At 44.4% G+C, this 20,278-nt stretch overlaps 2 non-coding genes across 2 annotated transcripts; one reads left to right on the top strand and one right to left on the bottom strand.

Moving 5' to 3' along the window:
• Positions 1-3,935: 3,935 nt before the first annotated feature.
• Positions 3,936-4,027, bottom strand: TRNAY-GUA (transfer RNA tyrosine (anticodon GUA)). Its single transcript is given in 2 exon segments — positions 3,936-3,971; positions 3,991-4,027. It is a non-coding gene; the product is annotated as a tRNA-Tyr (tRNA).
• A 4,990-nt stretch (positions 4,028-9,017) lies between these two features.
• On the top strand, positions 9,018-9,090 carry TRNAA-AGC (transfer RNA alanine (anticodon AGC)). The gene has a single exon. It is a non-coding gene; the product is annotated as a tRNA-Ala (tRNA).
• The last annotated feature ends 11,188 nt before the right edge of the window (positions 9,091-20,278 follow it).

Raw genomic sequence — 20,278 nt, 5'->3', positions numbered from 1 at the left:
AAAATTTTCACCACCGGTCCTAATCTGGGTAAGTACTATGGTATATTCACTATCATGTCTCATAAGACTTAATAAGCAGATAAGCTTAAGAAAGCTAGGAAAAATTCCTACGAGGCTAAAGTTTACAGGGTGGCTGCTTGATGCCTGAGGTTCATGAGCACGTTGTTGGACATTAAATTTTGCTTACGTTTTTGCCAGATGCCACAAGCGCCTTTAGGAAAAAGTACTATTAGGAGAAATGACTACATGTTATTAGTTTAACTTCGGTGAAACAGTTTTCGAAAAGCACTGCAAATTTGTACGCCAATATGGCATTCAAATGAGCCAGCTTGATATTATTGAGAAGGTAAGAAGCTAACTGGTTAACCAACAATGATGAGCTGAACGAAGGAGCGTAGGCACCGTGAAGAAGTGTACAAAGAGCACTGACCTCCCTGACAGTACATGACAGGGCGAGGACTCTAAGACCAGGAACTACGTTCTCATTGTTTCCTTATAGGTGGCAATTTTTGCTTAGCTGGTACAAATGTCGGAAATTCTTTCTTAGATGAGCCTTCACTTGTAATTATTTCGTCTGCTTGAATTGGTTCGTAGATTACCACCGAATGCGTTTTGACAATGAGTTAACCAATACCTGAAGAAAGCTAATGACTCAGTAGGAGATATATGAGTGCAGCGGCAACTTATACCAGGAAAGGTCCGCCGTGTATGAAGGCATAGAATTACGTGATTCCCATAGGAAATGTAGATTGTGCCTTCGATGTCTAACGACCCAATTAGAGAGCGGGTGACTGCGAGTGGAGGGCGAATAAAAGGAGGTTCCATTTCTCGGTCCAGTCCGGTTTCCTCAGCTGCGGCCTAGATTCTTGTCGCACCTCTTCCAGCTCAATATCGCATTTTGTTAGCGTGCTGTACCGTAGAGGGTGTGGCTCAGATGGTAGAGCGCTCGCTTAGCATGCGAGAGGCTTTTTTATTTTTATTGAATGCAGTCATTTCTAAACCAAACCAATGTTTTTTTTTTAACGAAAGCTTATTTTGCAAAAAGAAAAGTTACTTTTCGATGTAGTTCGGAGGTTTTGATATCCTACAAGAATGGCACAGACTGAGCGCTGACAGAACAGCACACAAGTAATCCTAGATGGAATTCTAAGTTCCAAATGATTCTCACTGGGTGTGAGATAAATCATTACTCGCAATAGCCAAGGAAACTTTGTGCAGGGGAAATTTATCGGTGAGTGAGAATCCTATTTCATTGTCACCGACTGAGTTCCCTGTCTCGTGGATGTGAAAATCCGCTGAAAATGTCATGGTATGGAATTACCATTGAAAACCAAAAGGGCCGCTTACTTAGTAAACAGCGACAGTTCTTCTAAGGAGGCCCTCAGTTGTGAGTTCAGTTCAGAGGTATGTTAAATATTATACAAAAAGTAAATTACTGGTCTATACAAACGATCGCCATTTTGGATTCTAATCGCGGCTTTCAAATACACGAAAAAATAATTCCCACTTTTATTATATCGGACGCAACCGAGAACGCAATACGGACCTTTTGATATTGTGCGAAATTCCTGTTTAAGAAACGAAATCATAGTTTTTAACAAATCACCGCTCTTCATCGAGCATAAATTGCATTGCTGTTTGAGTTCGTGAACAATGATTGCGAAAGAATAGAGACCAAGAGAAACTTTGGACGGATAAAGCATACACACCCGAGCACTTCATGTCTGGAGACGAAACAAGAGTCCTCGCCAAGGATAAAAACGATCGGTTCGTCCATCGAAATCTAGCGCTGATCAGAGTTATCGTTAACACTTGTCTTGAAGTGAGAGGAATATGCAGAGTGAAAATCTGCAAACTGACTTAACGACCAGTGAACGCACTGAAAAAGAGATGGCAGTAGCAACCAATAATCCGCATTGAAGTGAGCTTGCTCTCCTGTGCCGAAACAATCCGCCATAAAAGAAAATACGAAAAAAGCGTGAGATTTCAGAGAGTCGACAATAGGCTTTGGGATCAGCGATGTGGCAACCACTTCAGGAGTCTTTTACTGCAATATTTTTCCTCAGGTCAAGCCAAATGCTTTCGCTAAGCCGTTGTCGCTACTAATCCTTCTCGTGACTGAGTGGCTTAGAGTTAACTATCCCCATGCTGCAATGGCTCCACCACCGCACCTCCAAGAATATTCAGCTGCTCTGTCATATGTCGTCTACATTGCGATCACACTAAGTACTTCGTTAAGTATAGCCTTCCTTCCACTTGCCATGATGCTGCCCCAGCGGAAGCTGAAGAACGAGCTATAAAGATGATAATATCTGCGTGTTTTACACTTCAGAGAGAAGTATTGTGCTCTTTGAAAAAAAAAAAAAAAAGGAGAAATTTGTAAATGTTTTCAGCGCCTATAGAGCGCATTTAAATATACATCCTTTATTCGTTGTGCAATAAACTAAGAATACCGGCAAAAATAGAGTGGACAACTGTGGTTTTCCTATTTACTGCTTGCTATTTACGAGTAAAAAACTTTTTTTTTGAACAGTACAGCAAAACGTACGAACACTTGTGGCGCAAAAGCTGTCTGAATGATCTATATATTCCCCTAATTAATAAACAATTACACTACCAATGCTATGTTCATTATGTTTGAAATGCTCAGCCTGCATTGTGTCAATAGAGTATAGGGGGATAATGGCTTGTTCCCAACGAATCTTGCGAGCTGTTTATAAAGATTAGACAACCACATATTTAGAGCTATCCAGAATCTTTCATTTCTATGAAAAATACCCACAGCTGCTTCAAACCACTGGAGCTTTGTAAGAGGCTGCAAAGATTTTTAGGCTGAGCAAACGAGCCTACTGCTTGAAGTAGCCTTTACTGTAACGCATACCTTAAACTAATGTCATGTGTTTTTGCTTGGGCTGTGACGCCGTTTTTTCTTCTGGACTGAGCCACTTCTGGCAGTCGTAACCAGCGTCTTCTCGAGTCAAGCTACGTTCATTGCAACCCAATGACTGTGAAAATCAGAATAATATGCCTACCTGTGGCTGTAATGGGAGGCATCACATGACGACGCTTGTTGCTGCAAACGCAAACATAGAACTGAGCTTCGAGCGCAGAAAATGTAGCATAGAGAAAAAGGGCTCGGTCATTACCTTTCTTTATATATGTACGTTTCGTCGCAACTTTTTAGTTAACGCCCGCCGCTGCTTGAATTTCAATTTCGCACAAGGGTGTAGTTTTGAGCAGCGTGCACTTCCTTACTGAGCGCAGTTAAGAAGCTTATTATTTTCCCTTTTTTTTTTCTTTATTGCCTGTTTTGAGTTGACATCAATTCAAAAAAGATCCACAATAATGGTAAAACTCGCAACAACCAGACTTCGGCTGTCACGAAAGGTTCAAAATTTCTTGAGGACAGCCAGTTCATCGAGCACACTGATCCAGTCAGGTGGATCAGAAAGCACCCGGTACGTTTCTTTAAGGAGCAGCACACTCTCGATAAAGTTCTCGCGTGCAGAAGGCGTGTTGACATCTGCATGTTGCACTTGCATCCTTGTTTTCCACAGGCTGTGGAGGCCCAAGACCATGACTAAATCCAAAGGAATACCCTCACTCTCGACTGGAAGGAACCGTATGCCGTACGAATCTAACGGAAGGTCTTTCTTTAGTGTTCTCTGGAGAACATCCCAGTGAAAGACTGGGTCCCAGCAATCCAGAAAGACGTGCTCGATTGTCTCTGTTTTTTTGCAAAGGAGACAGTCTGTTGTGCAGGGAACGAATAAGCCTCTTTCATGTAACCAGGTTTTAACAGGTAATGTGTTGGAACTACTACTTCACATAAACAATTTCAGAAGTTCAGGAGCTTATTATACCGATGTGGCATCTGCAGCCTCAGTAAATAAACTACTAACGAATGCTTCTTCACTCAAAAAAAAAAAAAACACTCCGTCGAGCCGGATTCGAACCAGCGACCTATGGATGTCCGCAGTCAGGGAGCCTCTACAGTCCACCGCTCTACCAACTGAGCTATCGACGGAACGGGCGCGGACCCCTGAGGAACGGGCGCGGACCCATATTGCGCGGACCCCGCGCAATATGGGGTTTTGTTAGCGTGCTCTACCGCTGGGGGTGTAGCTCAGATCATTCTACTTCCGGCCACCTGCGTGTACGGACGGTGAATCATGAGCTCCGGCGGAGCGGCGATTGCGGCCCAGGCAGGCCGCGGTAACAGGCTTAACGCAAACGATGATAAGGAATATCAGCTCATTTTGCCGCATCTGCCCACCGGACGTGTTGTTTTCAACACAGTTTTTTTGCACGGCGACGTACGAGTGCGACCCTTCAGGGTTGAAGATTTCCGGGACGCCCTGGCCAAGACTGGTACGCTCCCAGACGTGGTGGCCTTGGGGGCCTACCAAATAAACCATGTCTGGGCGGTGACCTTGAGCAGCTCTGAAGCAACCAAGCGGCTGCTAGCCTTCAAGGAGCTTCTAGTGAAAGGCCGACGGTGCATCATCATTGACCCGGAGGATCAACAGGTGAAGCTACGGCTCCACTGGATGTTGCATGGCGTGGCGGATGAGGATATCAGAACTGCTTTTGGGGCTTTCGGTGAGGTGACCGAAGTTACCCGTGAGCGGTGGCGCGTCCAGGGCGTTCACGAAAAGGGCTCAACAACGAGAGCCGTACTCCTGAAGTTGAAGCCAGGGATGAAGATAGACGACCTACCTCATCAGATAAGAGTTGCAGGGGAGTTGGCCCTTGTTGTGGTGCCTGGGCGGCCAATGCAGTGCCTGCGCTGCCGCGGGACCGGTCATGTGCGCCGGGAATGTAAAATTCCGCGGTGTTCGACATGTAAGCGTTTTGGCCACTCCGAGGAAAATTGCGTACGGACGTATGCAGTGGCCACTGCACCGACAGCGAGGGCGGACATGACGGAGCTCCAAATGGATGTCGCAGAGACAGAAGAGGCCGCAAAGGGGGTCGGAGAAGCTGAAAAGCTAACAGCAACTACAGGCATGTTAGTGCCCCCGGGGGGCGGTGACGAGATAATCAGTAGGCCAGACAAGGAAGTCACGCTACCGAACAACGGACCGTCAGAGGAAGAAAGGGTGAGCGATGCCGAGAGCTCAAAAACTGAACTTCCGGAGTCTGCGGGCCGACAGGAAACCCTTGAAAAGAGCAGCGGCCGAGCGACCAACGTCCAAGGCCCTGCGAAGCGTGCCCACGACGAGAGCACAAGTGAGTTAAGCAAGGCAGAGGCAGCTAGCAACGACGAGCCGCCGATAAAAACGCCAATAGGGAGGAGGGCGACCTTCAAACCAAGACCAAATGTCTCGACGGACAGGAGAGCTGCCGAAAAGCCGCCCCCGTCACAAGGTCTGCCAGTCCAACCTCATGGCTCTGGCGTCAACGAAAGCGTCTAGCGCCATGCTAGACGTGAAGGGTAAGCACCATTCTCTTGGCCTCTTTTCACTCTAAGAAAATGGCTTATGTACTGTCACTAAAGGTTGCGACCCTTAACGTGAGAGGTCTAGCAGCAAAAAGGAAGCAGAGCCAGGTCCTGCGCCTTTTAAATGAAAATGACATCGATATACTTGGAGTTCAAGAGACAAAAGTCGAGGGTGAACAAGAGACCGAGAGCATGGTGCAACGTTTCACGTCGCGGTTTTACGCAGTTGTCAGCCATGCAGTCGGTACATCTGCTGGATGCGTCCTGTTTGTGAAGAAGTTGCCGGGTCTTGTAGTGCAGTCGCATGCTTCTTTTCCGTCGGGTCGGGGCGTGGTCCTCGATTTTAGTTTTTGCTCGGCTGAGTGGCGTGCTGTTTGTATATATGCACCTACGGTAGTTGATGAGAGGGCTGCTTTGTTTGATTTTGTTGAAGATTATTTAAACACGGATAAGGAACTTGTCTTTCTGTGAGATTTCAATTGTGTACTGAGCTCCGGTGACAAAACTAGCCATCGTACATTTAGGGATCGTAGCACAGAGGTACTTTCGCGCTTGATTGATGAGTTTGCACTGGAAGACGTTGCAGAGTGTCTCACGAGCGAGCGACGGGTTCAGTATACGCATTTTCAGGGTGCTAGCCACGGCCGCCTTGACAGAATTTATGTGGCCGCAGAACTGGCTCCAAAATGTCAGGATTATTATGTTTTGGCGGTAACGTACTCAGATCACTGCATGGTTCAGTGTACAATTGGAACAAGAAAGAGAGGTAGCGGTTTTAGTTGGGAATTGTGGAAGTTAAATAATAAACTGCTGAATGACGAGCAATTCACCAGACTAGTAGAAGAAGAAATTGTTAGGATTTGTCAGGAGGACAGCCACGAACTGGGTCAAGAATGGGAACTGTGTAAGCAACAAATAAAAATCAAAGCTATAGAAAAGGCCAGCTGCATAAGGTTTCAAGAAAAACAAAATGAAATGCATTTAAGATCTTTGCTAGATAAATTGTTAGGCCTGGAGTGTAACACGCCAGGGTTATACATGGACGATATTAGAAAAATAAAACAAAGACTTCAACTGAATGACGAAGACCGTTATCGCGGAGCACTGGTGCGTGCGAGAGCGGAAAAACTTGCCATGGATGAGACGCCGACAAAAAGATCGTTGGGAATAGAAAAAGCAAATGCAAGGCGAAATCACGTGGCAGAGGTAGATTGGGCAGGACGCACAGAGACCGATAACGAAGGAATCGCGAAAGCTTTCCGGGAGTATTATGAAGAGCTTTTTTCGTCCCGAGAGGTTAATTTGGACCGTTTCAAAGAATCCTTTCTTGACGCGATGACAAAAATTGATGACGAACAAAAAGAAAGACTGGAGCGGCCAATAAGCGAAAAAGAAGTGCAGCAGGCAATAGAAAATTTAAACCCAGGGAAATCACCCGGGCCTGATGGCCTGAGTGCGGCTTTTTATAAAGCGTTCAAGGAACAGCTATCTCCTTTGTTGTGTGCCTTATTTAATGAAGCGTATGAACTGAAGGCACTGCCTGCGTCTTTCGGATCGTCGCACACAGTACTTATTCCGAAAACTGACCAACCAGATAAGCTTAGGCAGTTGTCGTCTTACAGGCCCATTGCTCTGACAAACGTTGATTACAAGATTTATATGAAGGTGCTTGCTGGCAGACTACAATCGGTTATATGCGAACTAGTGGGCCCTCACCAAACGTGCGGTATCAAAGGGCGATCCATCTTTCAGAACATTCACAAAGCGAGAAGTGTGCTCGAATGCTGCGATGCAACTCATGCGTGTGTTGCTTTACTGCAGTTGGACTTGGAGAAAGCTTTTGATTGTGTGGCGCATACTATTCTGTTCAGTATATTAGACCATGTTAATGTCGGCGCTGTTATTCGAGAGGGAGTGGCCTTGGCGTACCGTAACTGCACTACGAGATTAATTGTCAATAAGTCACTGGGGGCCCCCATCAACGTACGACGCTCGGTGCGCCAAGGTTGCCCCCTCAGCCCTCTTTTGTTCGGCATTTATATTGAAACATTGTGTTTAAGCATCCTACAAAACAATGACATTGATGGTTTTCGACTGCAGGAGTCAGAAGTCAAATTGCTGGCTTACGCAGACGACGTTGCGGTTTTTTGTGTGAATAAGGAGAGTATAAAGAGGACAGTGGATGTGGTAAAACATTTTAGCAAAGTCACAGGGAGTAAAGTTAACTGGGGTAAGTGCCTGGGATTTTGGCACGGAGAATGGCAGCTGACCCCCGACACTTACGCTAATGTGTCGTGGGTTACAACGCCTGCAAAGTACTTGGGTGTGCCCTTGGAATTTTACAAGGAAAGCGAGCCATACTGGCTAGAGCAGGTCAGAGAAACCCGTGAAAAAGCGGAGAAATGGAAAAGCGCTCAATTATCAATATTTGCAAGAGCCGCAGTTTGCAACCTTTTTTTAATTAGTAAGTTATGGTATGTAATGCAAGTGTTGCATTGCTCCCGTGTAAATGTGCAAAAATTGCATCGAGTTTTTGCGGTGTTTGTTTGGGCCTCGAGTTGGGAGAGGTGCAGTCGGACAAATTTGTTCCGGCAGGTGAAGCATGGGGGGCTTGGTCTGGGTCATTTGTTTGTGCGACAGATTGTAAACCGGTTTATGTTTTTTAGGGATGCCAGTGATCCATTCCTGCGCACAGTGTGTCAACAAAGACTTGGTCGAGCGTTGCCTGATTTCGTAGTTTATACTCAATGTATGCCGGGCTCTCTTTTTGGATTCTTTAGGGAAATTGTTGTGAGCGTGAAATTCTTAAGCACACGTTTTTCGAAAGAGTATTTAAGTAATGTTAAAAGGAGAACATTATACAAGGATGTTTGTGAAGTGGTGTTCCCGGTGCCCTTGTACCGAGCTTTATACTATGGAGGCACAGGAAGTAATGTATTAAAACGCGTAAAAAAAATGCAAGTTGCTACGGGAGCTAAAACGTTTTTCTTTATGCTACATACCGGTACTTTGAGTGTAAAATCATTTATGGAGGAAAAGGGTATTTTCCTACCGTGGGGGGCCCAATGTCTCATCTGCAAACAGCCAGAGACAATAGATCACGTGTTTTTGCATTGCTGGGAGGGGGTATATTTGTGGGATGTTCTGCAAAGGACAATAAAAAAACAGTTGCCACTTGATTCCCATGGCATTAGGTATTTGCCATTGGAAAACCACGATGATATGCCGTTAGACCAGGTTATGTTAATGTGCCTCCACAGTATATGGCGCGCACGAATGGCTGGTTATCACTGCGATCCAGATGCACGGCCAGCCCGCATGTATTTCCGTGAAAGTGTGCAGCGATGGCTCGACGTGCTTAAATTGCAACCATGTGCTCCTGAGTGGCTGTCAAAGCTGGAACCTTTGACGGTGCTCAAGGAATTTTAAAATGACAATGCCTGCCTCTCAGTGGGGGATAGGCAACGCGAACTAGCTTTGTGTACATATATTATTCCTTTGTTCCTGTTGTTTTGTTTTCCAGTGCGTTGTATTTGTGTCAAAGTCAGGCAATAAAGAAAAAAAAAAAAAAAAAGGGGGTGTAGCTCAGATGGTAGAGCGCTCGCTTAGCATGCGAGAGGTACTGGGATCGATACCCAGCACCTCCACATTTTTATTCAATACAATCATTTCTTAAGGAAGCCAATGTTTTATGAAAATAGCCTTTACGGCAAAAAAAAAAAAAAAAAAAAACTTTCCTTTCGATGTAGTTCGGAGGTTTTGATGCACTACAATAACGGCATAGCCCGCGCTTTGCTGGAACACCGTCAATGAATCCAACATTGACTTGTAAGTTCCAGACGATGCGCACTTGGTGTGAGAGGAAACGTTATTTGTAATAGCCAAGAAAACTTCGTGTGAGGGAAATTTATCGGGGACAGAGGATCTCAGATAATCGCCACAGATTCAGTTGCCTATCTCGAGGGTGTCGAAAACCGCTGAATATTCGAATTCGAAAACCGCATTCAGGAGATACCGGGATCGATCCCTAGTGCCGCCGGATACCCACCGGCTTTTCAATGGGTACCAGCTTTCCCATGGCCTGGTGCTCGGCTCTTTGGGGTGAAATGTTTGGGAAAGGCAGAAGACTAAGGTAATGTTCAACAGCCTCGGGAAGGAACAGGAGTTTACATTAGGTAGCGAAATACTGGAAGTAGTAGGCGAATATATCTACTTAGGACAGGTAGTAACCGCAGATCCGGATCATGAAAAGGAAATAACAAGAAGAATAAGATTGGGATGGAGCGCATTTGGCAAGCACTCGCAGATTATGACTATCAGCTTACCGGTATCGCTCAAGAGGAAAGTATACAACAGTTGCATCTTGCCTGTACTCACCTATGGGGCTGAAACGTGGAGGCTAACCAAGAGAGTTCTACTTAAGTTGAGGACAACCCAGAGGGCTATGGAACGAAAAATGGTAGGGGTAACATTAAGAGATAGAAAGCGTGCAGAGTGGGTCAGAGAAATAACTCAAGTTAACGACATTCTAGTGGAAATTAAGAAGAAGAAATGGACATGGGCAGGACATGTAGTGCGAAGAGAGGATAACCGATGGTCGCTGAGGGTAACAAACTGGATTCCAAGGGAAGGAAAGCGTAGCAGGGGGCGGCAGAAAGTTAGGTGGGCGGATGAGATTAAGAAGTTCGCAGGGGTCAAGTGGATGCAGCTAGCACAGAACCGGGTTAAGTGGAGAGATATGGGAGAGGCCTTCGCCATGCAGTGGGTATAATCAGGCTGATGATGATGATGATGATGATGTTTGGGAAAGGGGTCATAGGTCTCAAACAGTTGCTCCGATGTGGCAGTGATCAGTTCCGCCATCGTACAACAATAAGTCCGCCTGGCGCGGCAAAAGCCCATTATGTGGCCCTTTTTTCAGTTCCGAACCCCGTGAAACACGGTAACTCGAACCACCTTTGCAGGCTGAAGTGTTCGCAACTATTTTTCCCCAAAAGGAGCGCAGCGGGGTTTGCGTAGGCTCTTCCAAACGCACACCCCTGTGATAGCCGGGCGCCAGGCATGGGGATGCTTGTACCCATTTTTTTACCGGTGAGTGACCGGCGGCGGGTTCCGAACGAAAGAACCATATAGTTTCTGCTAATAATAACACGCACTACATTTCAAAATGCCTTACTCTATACCACAGCAAGTTTTCATTTAAAGCCTCCGCTCCCAACAACGGAAGTGCTGCATCGTTTGTAGGCCCATCTGACACGGGTTTATGTGGTGAAATCCCCAACGGTCATTCTAGTGGAAACGGCGTGACAAATGACTTTCACAAAGCCGCAAGGAGCTGCGATCACCACGTAACACAACGGAGTCTCATCAGCAGCTTGCCCGGGCCTAAAAATATTGTCACGCAACGTCTTAGTCAATCACAGGAGACGGTGCACCCCGTGATGAGCTTCATCGCGCGGGCTACCTATTTTTGCTGAAATAAGAAACTATATTTACTGCTTTTTTTTCTGGTTATTTCACTCTGATATTCGAGTTCGCATCCTGAAACTGTGCGATTTTGTGCAGAAACCCTGATTTTTGCAAAGCGTGCGTGTCTCTCTAAGTAACACCCGCTGGTCAACCATTTTCTGTAGCTTTCTAATACGACGTCACTAATAGTCTGATTCGCTTTTGGGCGTTAAACCCTGGACACTAAACCAATAGCTTGTAGTTCAGCAGATGACATTTTTGTATCCAATTCTGGTCAAAAATACAAAACATGCACTTTGTTTCTAGAAACTAAACAAAAATGGTAAGTATGCTGGCCAATTGTAAATGTTTTTATAATAACACTACCAATATCTCTTCGAAATGACCATATTGTATTTGCATTATATATTTGTCTCCTGTTGGGAACGCACGCTTCATTCACAGTGGTGAACACAAAGATATTTCAGTTTTTCAGCTTTTTTTATCACACTCAAATGGGAGCACGAACCAAATGGAAGACAGCGTCAAATATATTTCTCACAACATGCCACAAAATTTATCATCATATTAAGCCAGATTTTGTTCTCACAGTAAATTAAGGCAACAACTGCGGCACAGAGTGAAAATATTGGCTATGATTTGTGTTTTGATTGCTAAAGAAAGCATCAATTCGAAAACTGCTAACTTTTCATAGTAAGGTACCGCCGTCCATGCGTAGAGCGCTTGCCGTACTGCTGATCAGTACTTGACATAGCCGAGGCATTGAGTCCAGGAAGCTTTAAAAGTGCATCTAGTATCTTTCATCGCTTTTACAGCTGCTGATCAGCGTTCTCTTCTACTGTGCTTGCTCTTGTACCGCAAACGACCTACAAAGCCTATGCAAAAAGTATACCTTATTCGAATACTTTCAGCACACTGGATTCACCAATTCATACGGTCAACTCTCCTCTCATTTTACATTCTTCAGGTCCCTGGTATGCTTAGGCTTTTTTCCAAATCTCAGAATCTTGCACACAGTATACTTATAAAATCATTACTTCTAACAAATTGTTCTGATCAACTTTGACTATTCCACACCGATTTTAGCGAAGGACTCCAACTGCCTGACAAGTGAACCAATCCCATGCCGTAACGTTGACACCTCTATGATCAAATGCGGAGAGTTGATGACGAGGTTCAAAAACAATTATTTTGGAAAAACTATAAAAGAACAGCGGCATTTACACATGCAAAATCTGAAGCATAGAAAAATATCCACTGACACCACTGACCACTGACACCAGGTCTGCATTTCTTTATGACATCCCCGAATCCCGATTATTTCCGCAAGTGTAGAGACACTCAGCTGATCCTCATTTCATTCGCTGTTGACGGTAAGATCTCACTGCCCAAAGGGCCAATTTAGATCTTGACTTCAGTAAAACAGCTTCGTAAGCGTCAATAATCGAGAGCTGTGAGTTCTCTCAGTTCCCATAAACGTCTTTTTTTGGCAACTTACTCTGTAACTATGGCCTGCCACGGAGAAGCTGAAAAAAACAAAACTTTATATGGGTCTCTATACCGTCAAATCATGAAAATATTCCCGACAGTGGTACCATGAAAAGACCGAAAGCTGATAGTGTTTCACAATAAGCTGTGGTTCCGGATATTGTCATTTGAGCAGTCTTAGAGACTCTATTTCGAGTCTCGTGCTAATAAAAATATGCATTGATGCTAGTACCGCATACGTATAACTCGCAAGTGGCGGCAGTTAAATGCTAATTTAGGAAAACCGAGTAATGAATACAGTTGCAAGTACCCTTGAAAAGACGCCAACAAAAAAAAAAAGACATAAAATCAATCCCCAAACTAGTCTTTTAAGAACAAAAGAGTATTATTGCGCCAAAATGTACACAGAAATAGTGAAATGGTAGTTTATTTTATATACATTCAATTTGCACGAATTTTAAAATATCGTATTCTTCACCAATGTATGTACGCCCAGTATTTTGTTTTTCGCTTGCTCTGTTTTTGTTTGCCAAAAAACACTGATAACAGCGTCATCCAAAGCGGTCTTCCCCGATTCTTTATTTTGTTATTTTGTCTGAGGCCCCTTTGCTTCCGAATTCGTGCTCATTTTTTATAGCAACCACAAGGCTTATAATGCAAACACGGGGGCCAGCAAACACAAGGCTTCATTGCCATGAACTCTGACACTCTGAGCCATCTACATCTTTTTATTGTTTTTTTTTTGGTGCTAGGTGTCACATACGGAGTATTTTCTCGTTATTGTCTTTTTTTCTCCAGTACACTACCTGAATTCGTACGCCTTATCAATTATTCGCGTTGTGAAATGCGAGCATGAATTTGCATGTATCCGCTGGTGCCATGCATTTAGTTCTGCCACCATTGTTTGGAGAAAAAAATTATACTTTTTGTCTAACTTTGTACATCGGGCATATCCGAGCCAAACTTTTCCTTCTTGTCACTTGGCGCGCACAACTTCCATCGTTTCCAAGCATTGGCGACATCTCTGCTTTGCGAATGTAGCGCGGTTTCGTAAGAATAATCCGTGATGAGGCTTGTTAAAGGCAGCATTCCACAAATTGAGGGTCGACGTACAGATCGAAGGCGGTAACATCTGTTTGTTCAGCATTTGAATTCTAAAGCTATCCTTTTCTAATATGCAGAGGAGAGCACCTCTCAAGCAGTTTGCGTAACGGCTCTTGTCAGTGGGTTAATATTTCATTAGTTTTTCTCGCGGCATTGCTAACATTTTGCTGCATTATGTGTCGGGTGCCTGCATCCGTTAGTCCTGGACATCGTGGCTGCCTCAAAGTTCTTCCATGCCCAGATAATACTGATATGCAGAAAATCTTACGTGTCTCATCTTAGAGTCGGTATTAAACATCTACCGATTCCGCTAAAACGTATTAGTTCGTCATGTAATTCGCTAATCTGCGAGTACATGTTTTATTTTATGCGCCACATTCTGGGCTCTCTGGCACATCTGAGGACGACTGCTACCAGTTTCACTACCAAGCGAAGATCATGTTCGCGCCCGACTTCTTCCCTTGGCCAAAAAATGAGAGAGCTTCATTGGAAATACTAATGGAACGTATGGAAAGGAACCTCTGCGTCCTATTCGTGAACGCATATCAAAATTCTCTCCAGCTAGTTTTAGAAATTATCTTTGCCAAGTAGTTATCATCACCAAGGCTAATATGAGTGCCCCGCAAGCGGTTATCATAAAATTTGCAAACGTCAAGCGCTTTCGCAGGCAATTCTGCTTGGTCACAAGAAAGTCCCAGAATCGACGCTTCCCAAGAATGGAGACTATATCGCCATGTCATGGTTGCAAGACGTCCCAGAAAAGACGTGATCTGGAAGCATCAAGTACGGCCATTAATAGATTCATGCATTTCCTTGAATAACACCATTACCATGGTATATGCTACGTACGTGCTTTCAGGACTTTGTTGGCAAACGCTTAGACATAGTCCTTGCTCCTGTTGAAAACGGCTCCATGTTGCTGGAGGACATTTTTGTGTGTGCACAGTTTTCTCCAGCGTAATTGCTCTTCTTACCACCAGCACGCATAGCCCGATTCACATTCATTCATCCGAAAAATTGTGTTTGGTTCGTGGCACGTCTCACGTCCACGGTATTCTTTATTTCGATGTTTTCGGTCGTCTCTTGCTGCTGCACTCTGTGATGCAGAATAGAGCTTTTTCATCTGGCTGGCCCAGTTCTTATTTCTTTTCGCCACACTTGTGGGTAGGTGTCCTTCCATTTCAAGTCGAAGTGCCAAGGCATACTGAAATCTTGCAAATGCGTTCTGGGCGAACTGTATGCTGTCAGTCAGTATTTACATACAGTCAATCATTACGGCCATCCAGAGTGTGACATCACGTATTTCAAGAATTTGCAGCCTTACTTCGGAAGAGTAGATTTGTTTCCCTGCTTCAACGATGATTGGGTGTATTAGCTCTGAAGAAGCAGAAATTGGAAATATTTTCCTATCAGTAATTTTGAGAGCTCTTACTTGGCGTCGAGAAACTGTCCGTTTTTGAAGGTCACCCCAGATTGCTAGTAGAAAAACGGAACGAGGAGCAGATGTCGCTTTCTCACTTTGCGCCGATTAAGAGGAGTCAACAGCTTTGCGTTGGGGTCTTGTTCCCGGCGATAGATTCATGTTCCAGATATCCACAGTGCACATCCAGAATCAGCTAAGGTAGGGAGATACCGCACGATTGAGATCATAAACCCTCACATGCACAATACGTGTGATCGATGGGTTTACCGTTTTATGGGCGTATCAACCAAACGTTGCATGATTTATTACTGATCATTATTGCGGAATTTGGAGAAATAGGCTGATCTTCATTTAGCATCTTAGTCTAAGCCCTTTAAGAGGGATTATTGCTAAAAGCGCTGTTTAGAGCAAAGTTAAGTAACGGTTATTGCAACTTTCGGTGAGGTATGACCTATTTTTTTAAAGTTGATGACGCGCTCTGTTGACTTGCACAAAAAATAATTGTTTTGGGACGTTACCAATTTTCGCTCGCAAGCATGAAGTACTGCTAGTACGACGTATAAAACAATTCGCACTGGAGGAGGGACATTATCTGTTTGCAGGCATATATTTTGCAAGGACAATCAAGAACGAAAATTGCAAAATGTTCGTACTAGTGCATTTGCCGCGTATTTTTTCTTACTTCATCTTAGCAAGGCACTAATGGCAGTAAGCTCGCACAGTCAGCTTTTTTCGTTGGTTGAAAGAACCCTTCTGCAGTGGCTCATTGGGGATGTCAACGGTATGGTTTTGATAACGTATGCTCTGTCATCTGATGCGACATGTAACGTGTGATTTGGTATGATAGGACAAACCTAAAGGTTGAGTAGTATCTATTACATCGGATGCAGGAGCATTCTCGTGCACGTTGTTGCTTAGTTATGGACGTTATTATTTGAAATGGGTGGTATTCAGTTATTAATGCTAATATACAGCATTTTGTTGCCGCGCTGAATCGAATGGCTGCTAAATAGTATAGACTAAGCATTTGTTCGTCTTAGGGGCTTGCGTAGTAGTACTAAATAGAGTGTTGTCATATAATGTGTTCCGTCAGCTCTGCGTACGGCATAAGGCGACATCATGTGAATTATCAAGTGTTAAGCTGAACGAGAGCTCCTCGACTGTGTATAATTAGCGCCCCCGGCTAGCATCTCAAGGCGTGAATGTAATGTTGCTCTTGGCCGCATCCTGTTTTATATAAAGTACTTCTTTTGTTTGTGCTGTGTTCGTAAATGCTGTTTGGCTTCAGTCTACACTCCGCAGCCACCAACACTGCCGTTATCACATGCTAATTGTCAGACCTCTTTCAAACCGGGGACGAAATTTCCTGATTGGTTGACAGACTGGTGACGTCACAACGTGAACTGTCCTGGCAGGATCATGATTAATGGGCAGCCTGTGAACCACCACGAGTCCATCCGACTTCTGCGGAGCAATAGCGTTAACGAAAGGTGCTCCATGCTCTCGTTTTCTATAAAGGGAAACTCTAGTAAGCATTGTCCTTAGAGCCACCACTCTTTTTTGCAGGTATGTTCCAATACAGCAAACGGTATATTTTTCACGTACAGAATAGATTTAAGAGGCATGCTGTTTAGTGTAAGCAAAAAAAAAAGAAGAGGTAGAAGGTTATGAGTGGGAATACAATGATAGGACTCCCACGTTCCTCTCTTTTCTTTTGTTGCAGAAATTGATCGCATAGAAAAGTCGCTAAGCAGTCCGCACTGAACTTGTAATAGACTCCGTAGTTGTTTTTTTCTTTATTGCCGACTTTGACATATGAAAGTGAAATCTGAGATACAGTGCATAAAACGCGTAAGCCAGGCTTCGGCAAACACAGATTAAAATTCTCTCAGCGGCGCCAGAACATCAAGCAAGGTAATCCATTCTGGTTGATCAGGGAGTGCTCGGTAACACTCTCTTAGTGAAACGACACTTTCAACAAAATGCTCGCGAACAGGACGCACGACAAGGTCAGCATGTTCGAATTGCATCCTCGTTTTTCATATTGAGTGCAGGCCCAGAAGCATAATCAAATCATATGGTATATCCTGTGAAGTTTCTATCGCCAAGAACCTTATTCCATATGGATCGAGTGGTAACTGTTTCTTAAGCGTGCGCTGTAAAACATCCCAGTGAAATATTGGGTCCCAGCAGTCAAAAAAAAAACATGTTCTATTGTTTCAGGGTTTTTGCATAAAAAACAATTGGTAGTCCAGGGTATGAAAATGACTTTGCTATGAATCCATGTCTTAACGGGTAGCGTGTTAGTGTGCAATTTAAAGAAAAATGTTTTGACTGAAGATAATACCGGCAATCTTTTAACTCTTTTAAGGACGTCTTGTCCGGGGCCTCCACGGTATGGCAAACGGTACAATGGCTGGGGAAGCGTGATGTCAGTGAAGTCTCTATAGAGTTTCTTCTTGGTGACATTGCACAGATACTCATGAGAGAAACGCACATTTGACAACATATAAGCAAGCATAACTTCACGCAGATATCCAGTCACGGCACTGCACATATTTTGGCATGATGACACCACGAACCCTGGAAGGAGTCTGCTGAGCCTGACTTGAATCATTGTCCGGAGAAATGGATTGTTTTGATCGCGTAGATAAATAAAGCGCGATACAACCTGGCGCAGAAATAAATACACAAGCCCTAGTCCTCCCTTCTTGGCAGGAAGGAAAAGATTGGTTCGACTTGTTCTCTCCCATGTCGACGCCCAAATGAATGCAGGAAAAACACGAAGTTTTTGTACACTGATCCTCATGGCACCCAACACATTCATGACATACCATATCTTAGATACAAGGAAGAGATTGCAGATTGTGGCTCGGGAAAACAACGACAATTGCCTTCCTTGCCACGCGTCAGCCTTTTCTTTTGCAAACAATGCTTGGTTAGCCCAATATGGATCTGGGTAGCGATAGGCATCAAGCGGTACACCAAGATAACGTCTTGGAACAGATGACGTGGCTCCCCAGTCCCCATGCTAAACGCCATGACTTTTCCCAGTTTATCTGGGCCCCGGTGCACTCACAAAATTGTTGTACAACAGTTGTGGCATGCTGAATACTGTCTCTGTCTAAACAAAAAATGGCAATATCATCGGCGTAAGCCAAGATTTTAACATGGGCCGCCTGTAGTCTATAACCTGTTATAAGTTGGCTATTTGCAATGGCTAAACAGTGTGGCTCGAGGTAAACAGCGAACAGCAAGGGTGACAGCGGACATCCTTGCCTCACGGACGACAAAACTGGCCGGCTGCCAGTGAGTTCTCTGTTTACTATGACTCGCGTTGAGCAGTTCGTGTAGGCCATTCTCACTTCCTCGGTTATAACAGTACCAACGTTCGAATGCTCCAAAACGCATAGCAGAACCTCGTGCGATACACGGTCGAACGCATTCGCCAGGTCGAGCTGCATTATAGCCACGCGGTCACCAAATGCATCGCAACACTCAAGAATACTTCGAGCAACATGGACATTAGTTGCTATACTTCTGCCTTTTATGCCACAAGTCTGGTGCGGTCCAACTAAAGTTGTTAATACTGACTGCAAGCGTTTGGCCAGAGCTTTTATAAAAATCTTGTAATCTACGTTGGTAAGAGTGATCGGACGATAGGACCCTACAAACAAACGTTTATCCGCATCATCACTCTTTGGTATGAGCACAATGTGCGAAGTTGCAAACGACAAGGACACTCTTTTTATTTCGTAAGCTTCACCCAGTACCTTATGCAACATGCGGGCTGCCTTCGTTCTGAAAACTTTGTAAAAAGCCGCTCCTAGACCGTCAGGCCCGGGTGCTTTACCTAGGGCGAGGCCATCGATTGCGCATTCTATTTCGCCCTCAGTAATTGGCTGCTCCAGTTGCTTCTTGACTGTTTCGTCCAGACGTGGCATAAGCGAAAGAAATTCCTGGAATCCGTCTTTTACCTCGCGTGAGCAACTAAACAGATCCTTAAAATGATCGGCAACTATTTTCTTGATAACGATGTTATCCGATGTGATTGCGTTCCCGGTTGCTAACTGGCGTATTTCTTTCTGACATGCATATCGTTTTTCGTCAGATAGCGCTCGCTTAGTTGGCGTTTCTCCTGCCCAGAGCTTCTCTCATCTAGCGCATACAATGGCCGCTTTGTATATTTTTGCATGCACACCTTCCAGCTGGCTTTTAACTTCCCTTATTTCTTTCGTGTAATTACCTGGCTGAATGTTTTCCATGCTTATCAAGAACTCCAGTTCTTGCTGAAGTTTTGTTTCGTTCTTTCTTTGCTGGTATGCTATGAGGCTACTTCTTTCGATAGCTTTCATTTTAACTCTCTGTTTAAATTCCTCGCATTCGATTGCAAAACAGGGGGTTGCATTTCAAGTAACTTTTCGAATTCTTCCGTTACTGCGTTAACGAAGACCTCATCCTCCAACAGCCTCACATTTAATTTCCATAGGTCCCAGTTGAATCGAACATTCCTCTGTCTTTCCCCAAACGTTGCCATCACCAAGCAATGATCACTAAACTGGACGGGCTTGACTTTGTAGGCAGTACACAAGGACACCAACTCAAGTGAATACATATATTCTGTTTAGTCTCGCGTGAATTTCACTTTGGAAATGAGTGTGCTGCGGACAATTTTCGCGGTCAGCACGCTTCCTATGTCTTCGAGATTGCATTCATGTACCACTGCATTTAGCACCTCTGCACTTTTGTCTCGGACACGTGCACGCTTAGGGCGATCCCAAGCTGAGCACACGCAGTTGAAATCTCCCAACAGTACTATCACTCTGTCACAGTGTATGTAAGCATCAAAACGCTCAAAGAAGTATCGACGCTCTATTTCAACATTCGGTGCATAGGCACAAATGACACGGAAATACAGACCAGAATAGGTGAAATCAACGACTAAAAGGCGCCCACTTAACAAGAAAGCACTGATTCCACACAAATCCCAATGTTATTGCGTATGAATAGGGCACAACCACCTGATCCACCATCTGCATGGCATACACATACATGAAACTGCATACGGAAATTGGACAATATTCGATCAGTCGCTTCTTCGTTTTCAATTTTTGTCTCCTGGACGGCAACTACATGTAGGTCATTGTCAAGAAGAACGCGACTAAGTTGGCACTGCTGTCTCCTTGCACAAAGCCCTCTTATGTTTAGAGTGGCTACCCGTAACGCTGTTTCAAGAATGCTTCCCATGGCTACACGAAAGAATGGTGCCCATCACAATGCAAATGCTTCTCTTTTGATACATTTGCGATACCATTGAAACCGCAGGCTTCTCAACCAAAATTCTGCCTTGG

The sequence above is a fragment of the Amblyomma maculatum genome, chromosome 4, assembly GCF_055883805.1.
Source record: "Amblyomma maculatum isolate TAMU_Amacu chromosome 4, ASM5588380v1, whole genome shotgun sequence".
Taxonomy (NCBI): Eukaryota; Metazoa; Arthropoda; class Arachnida; order Ixodida; family Ixodidae; genus Amblyomma; species Amblyomma maculatum.
The sequence above is the reverse complement of the archived record's forward strand: the minus strand, read 5'-3'. Positions and strand labels throughout refer to the sequence as shown.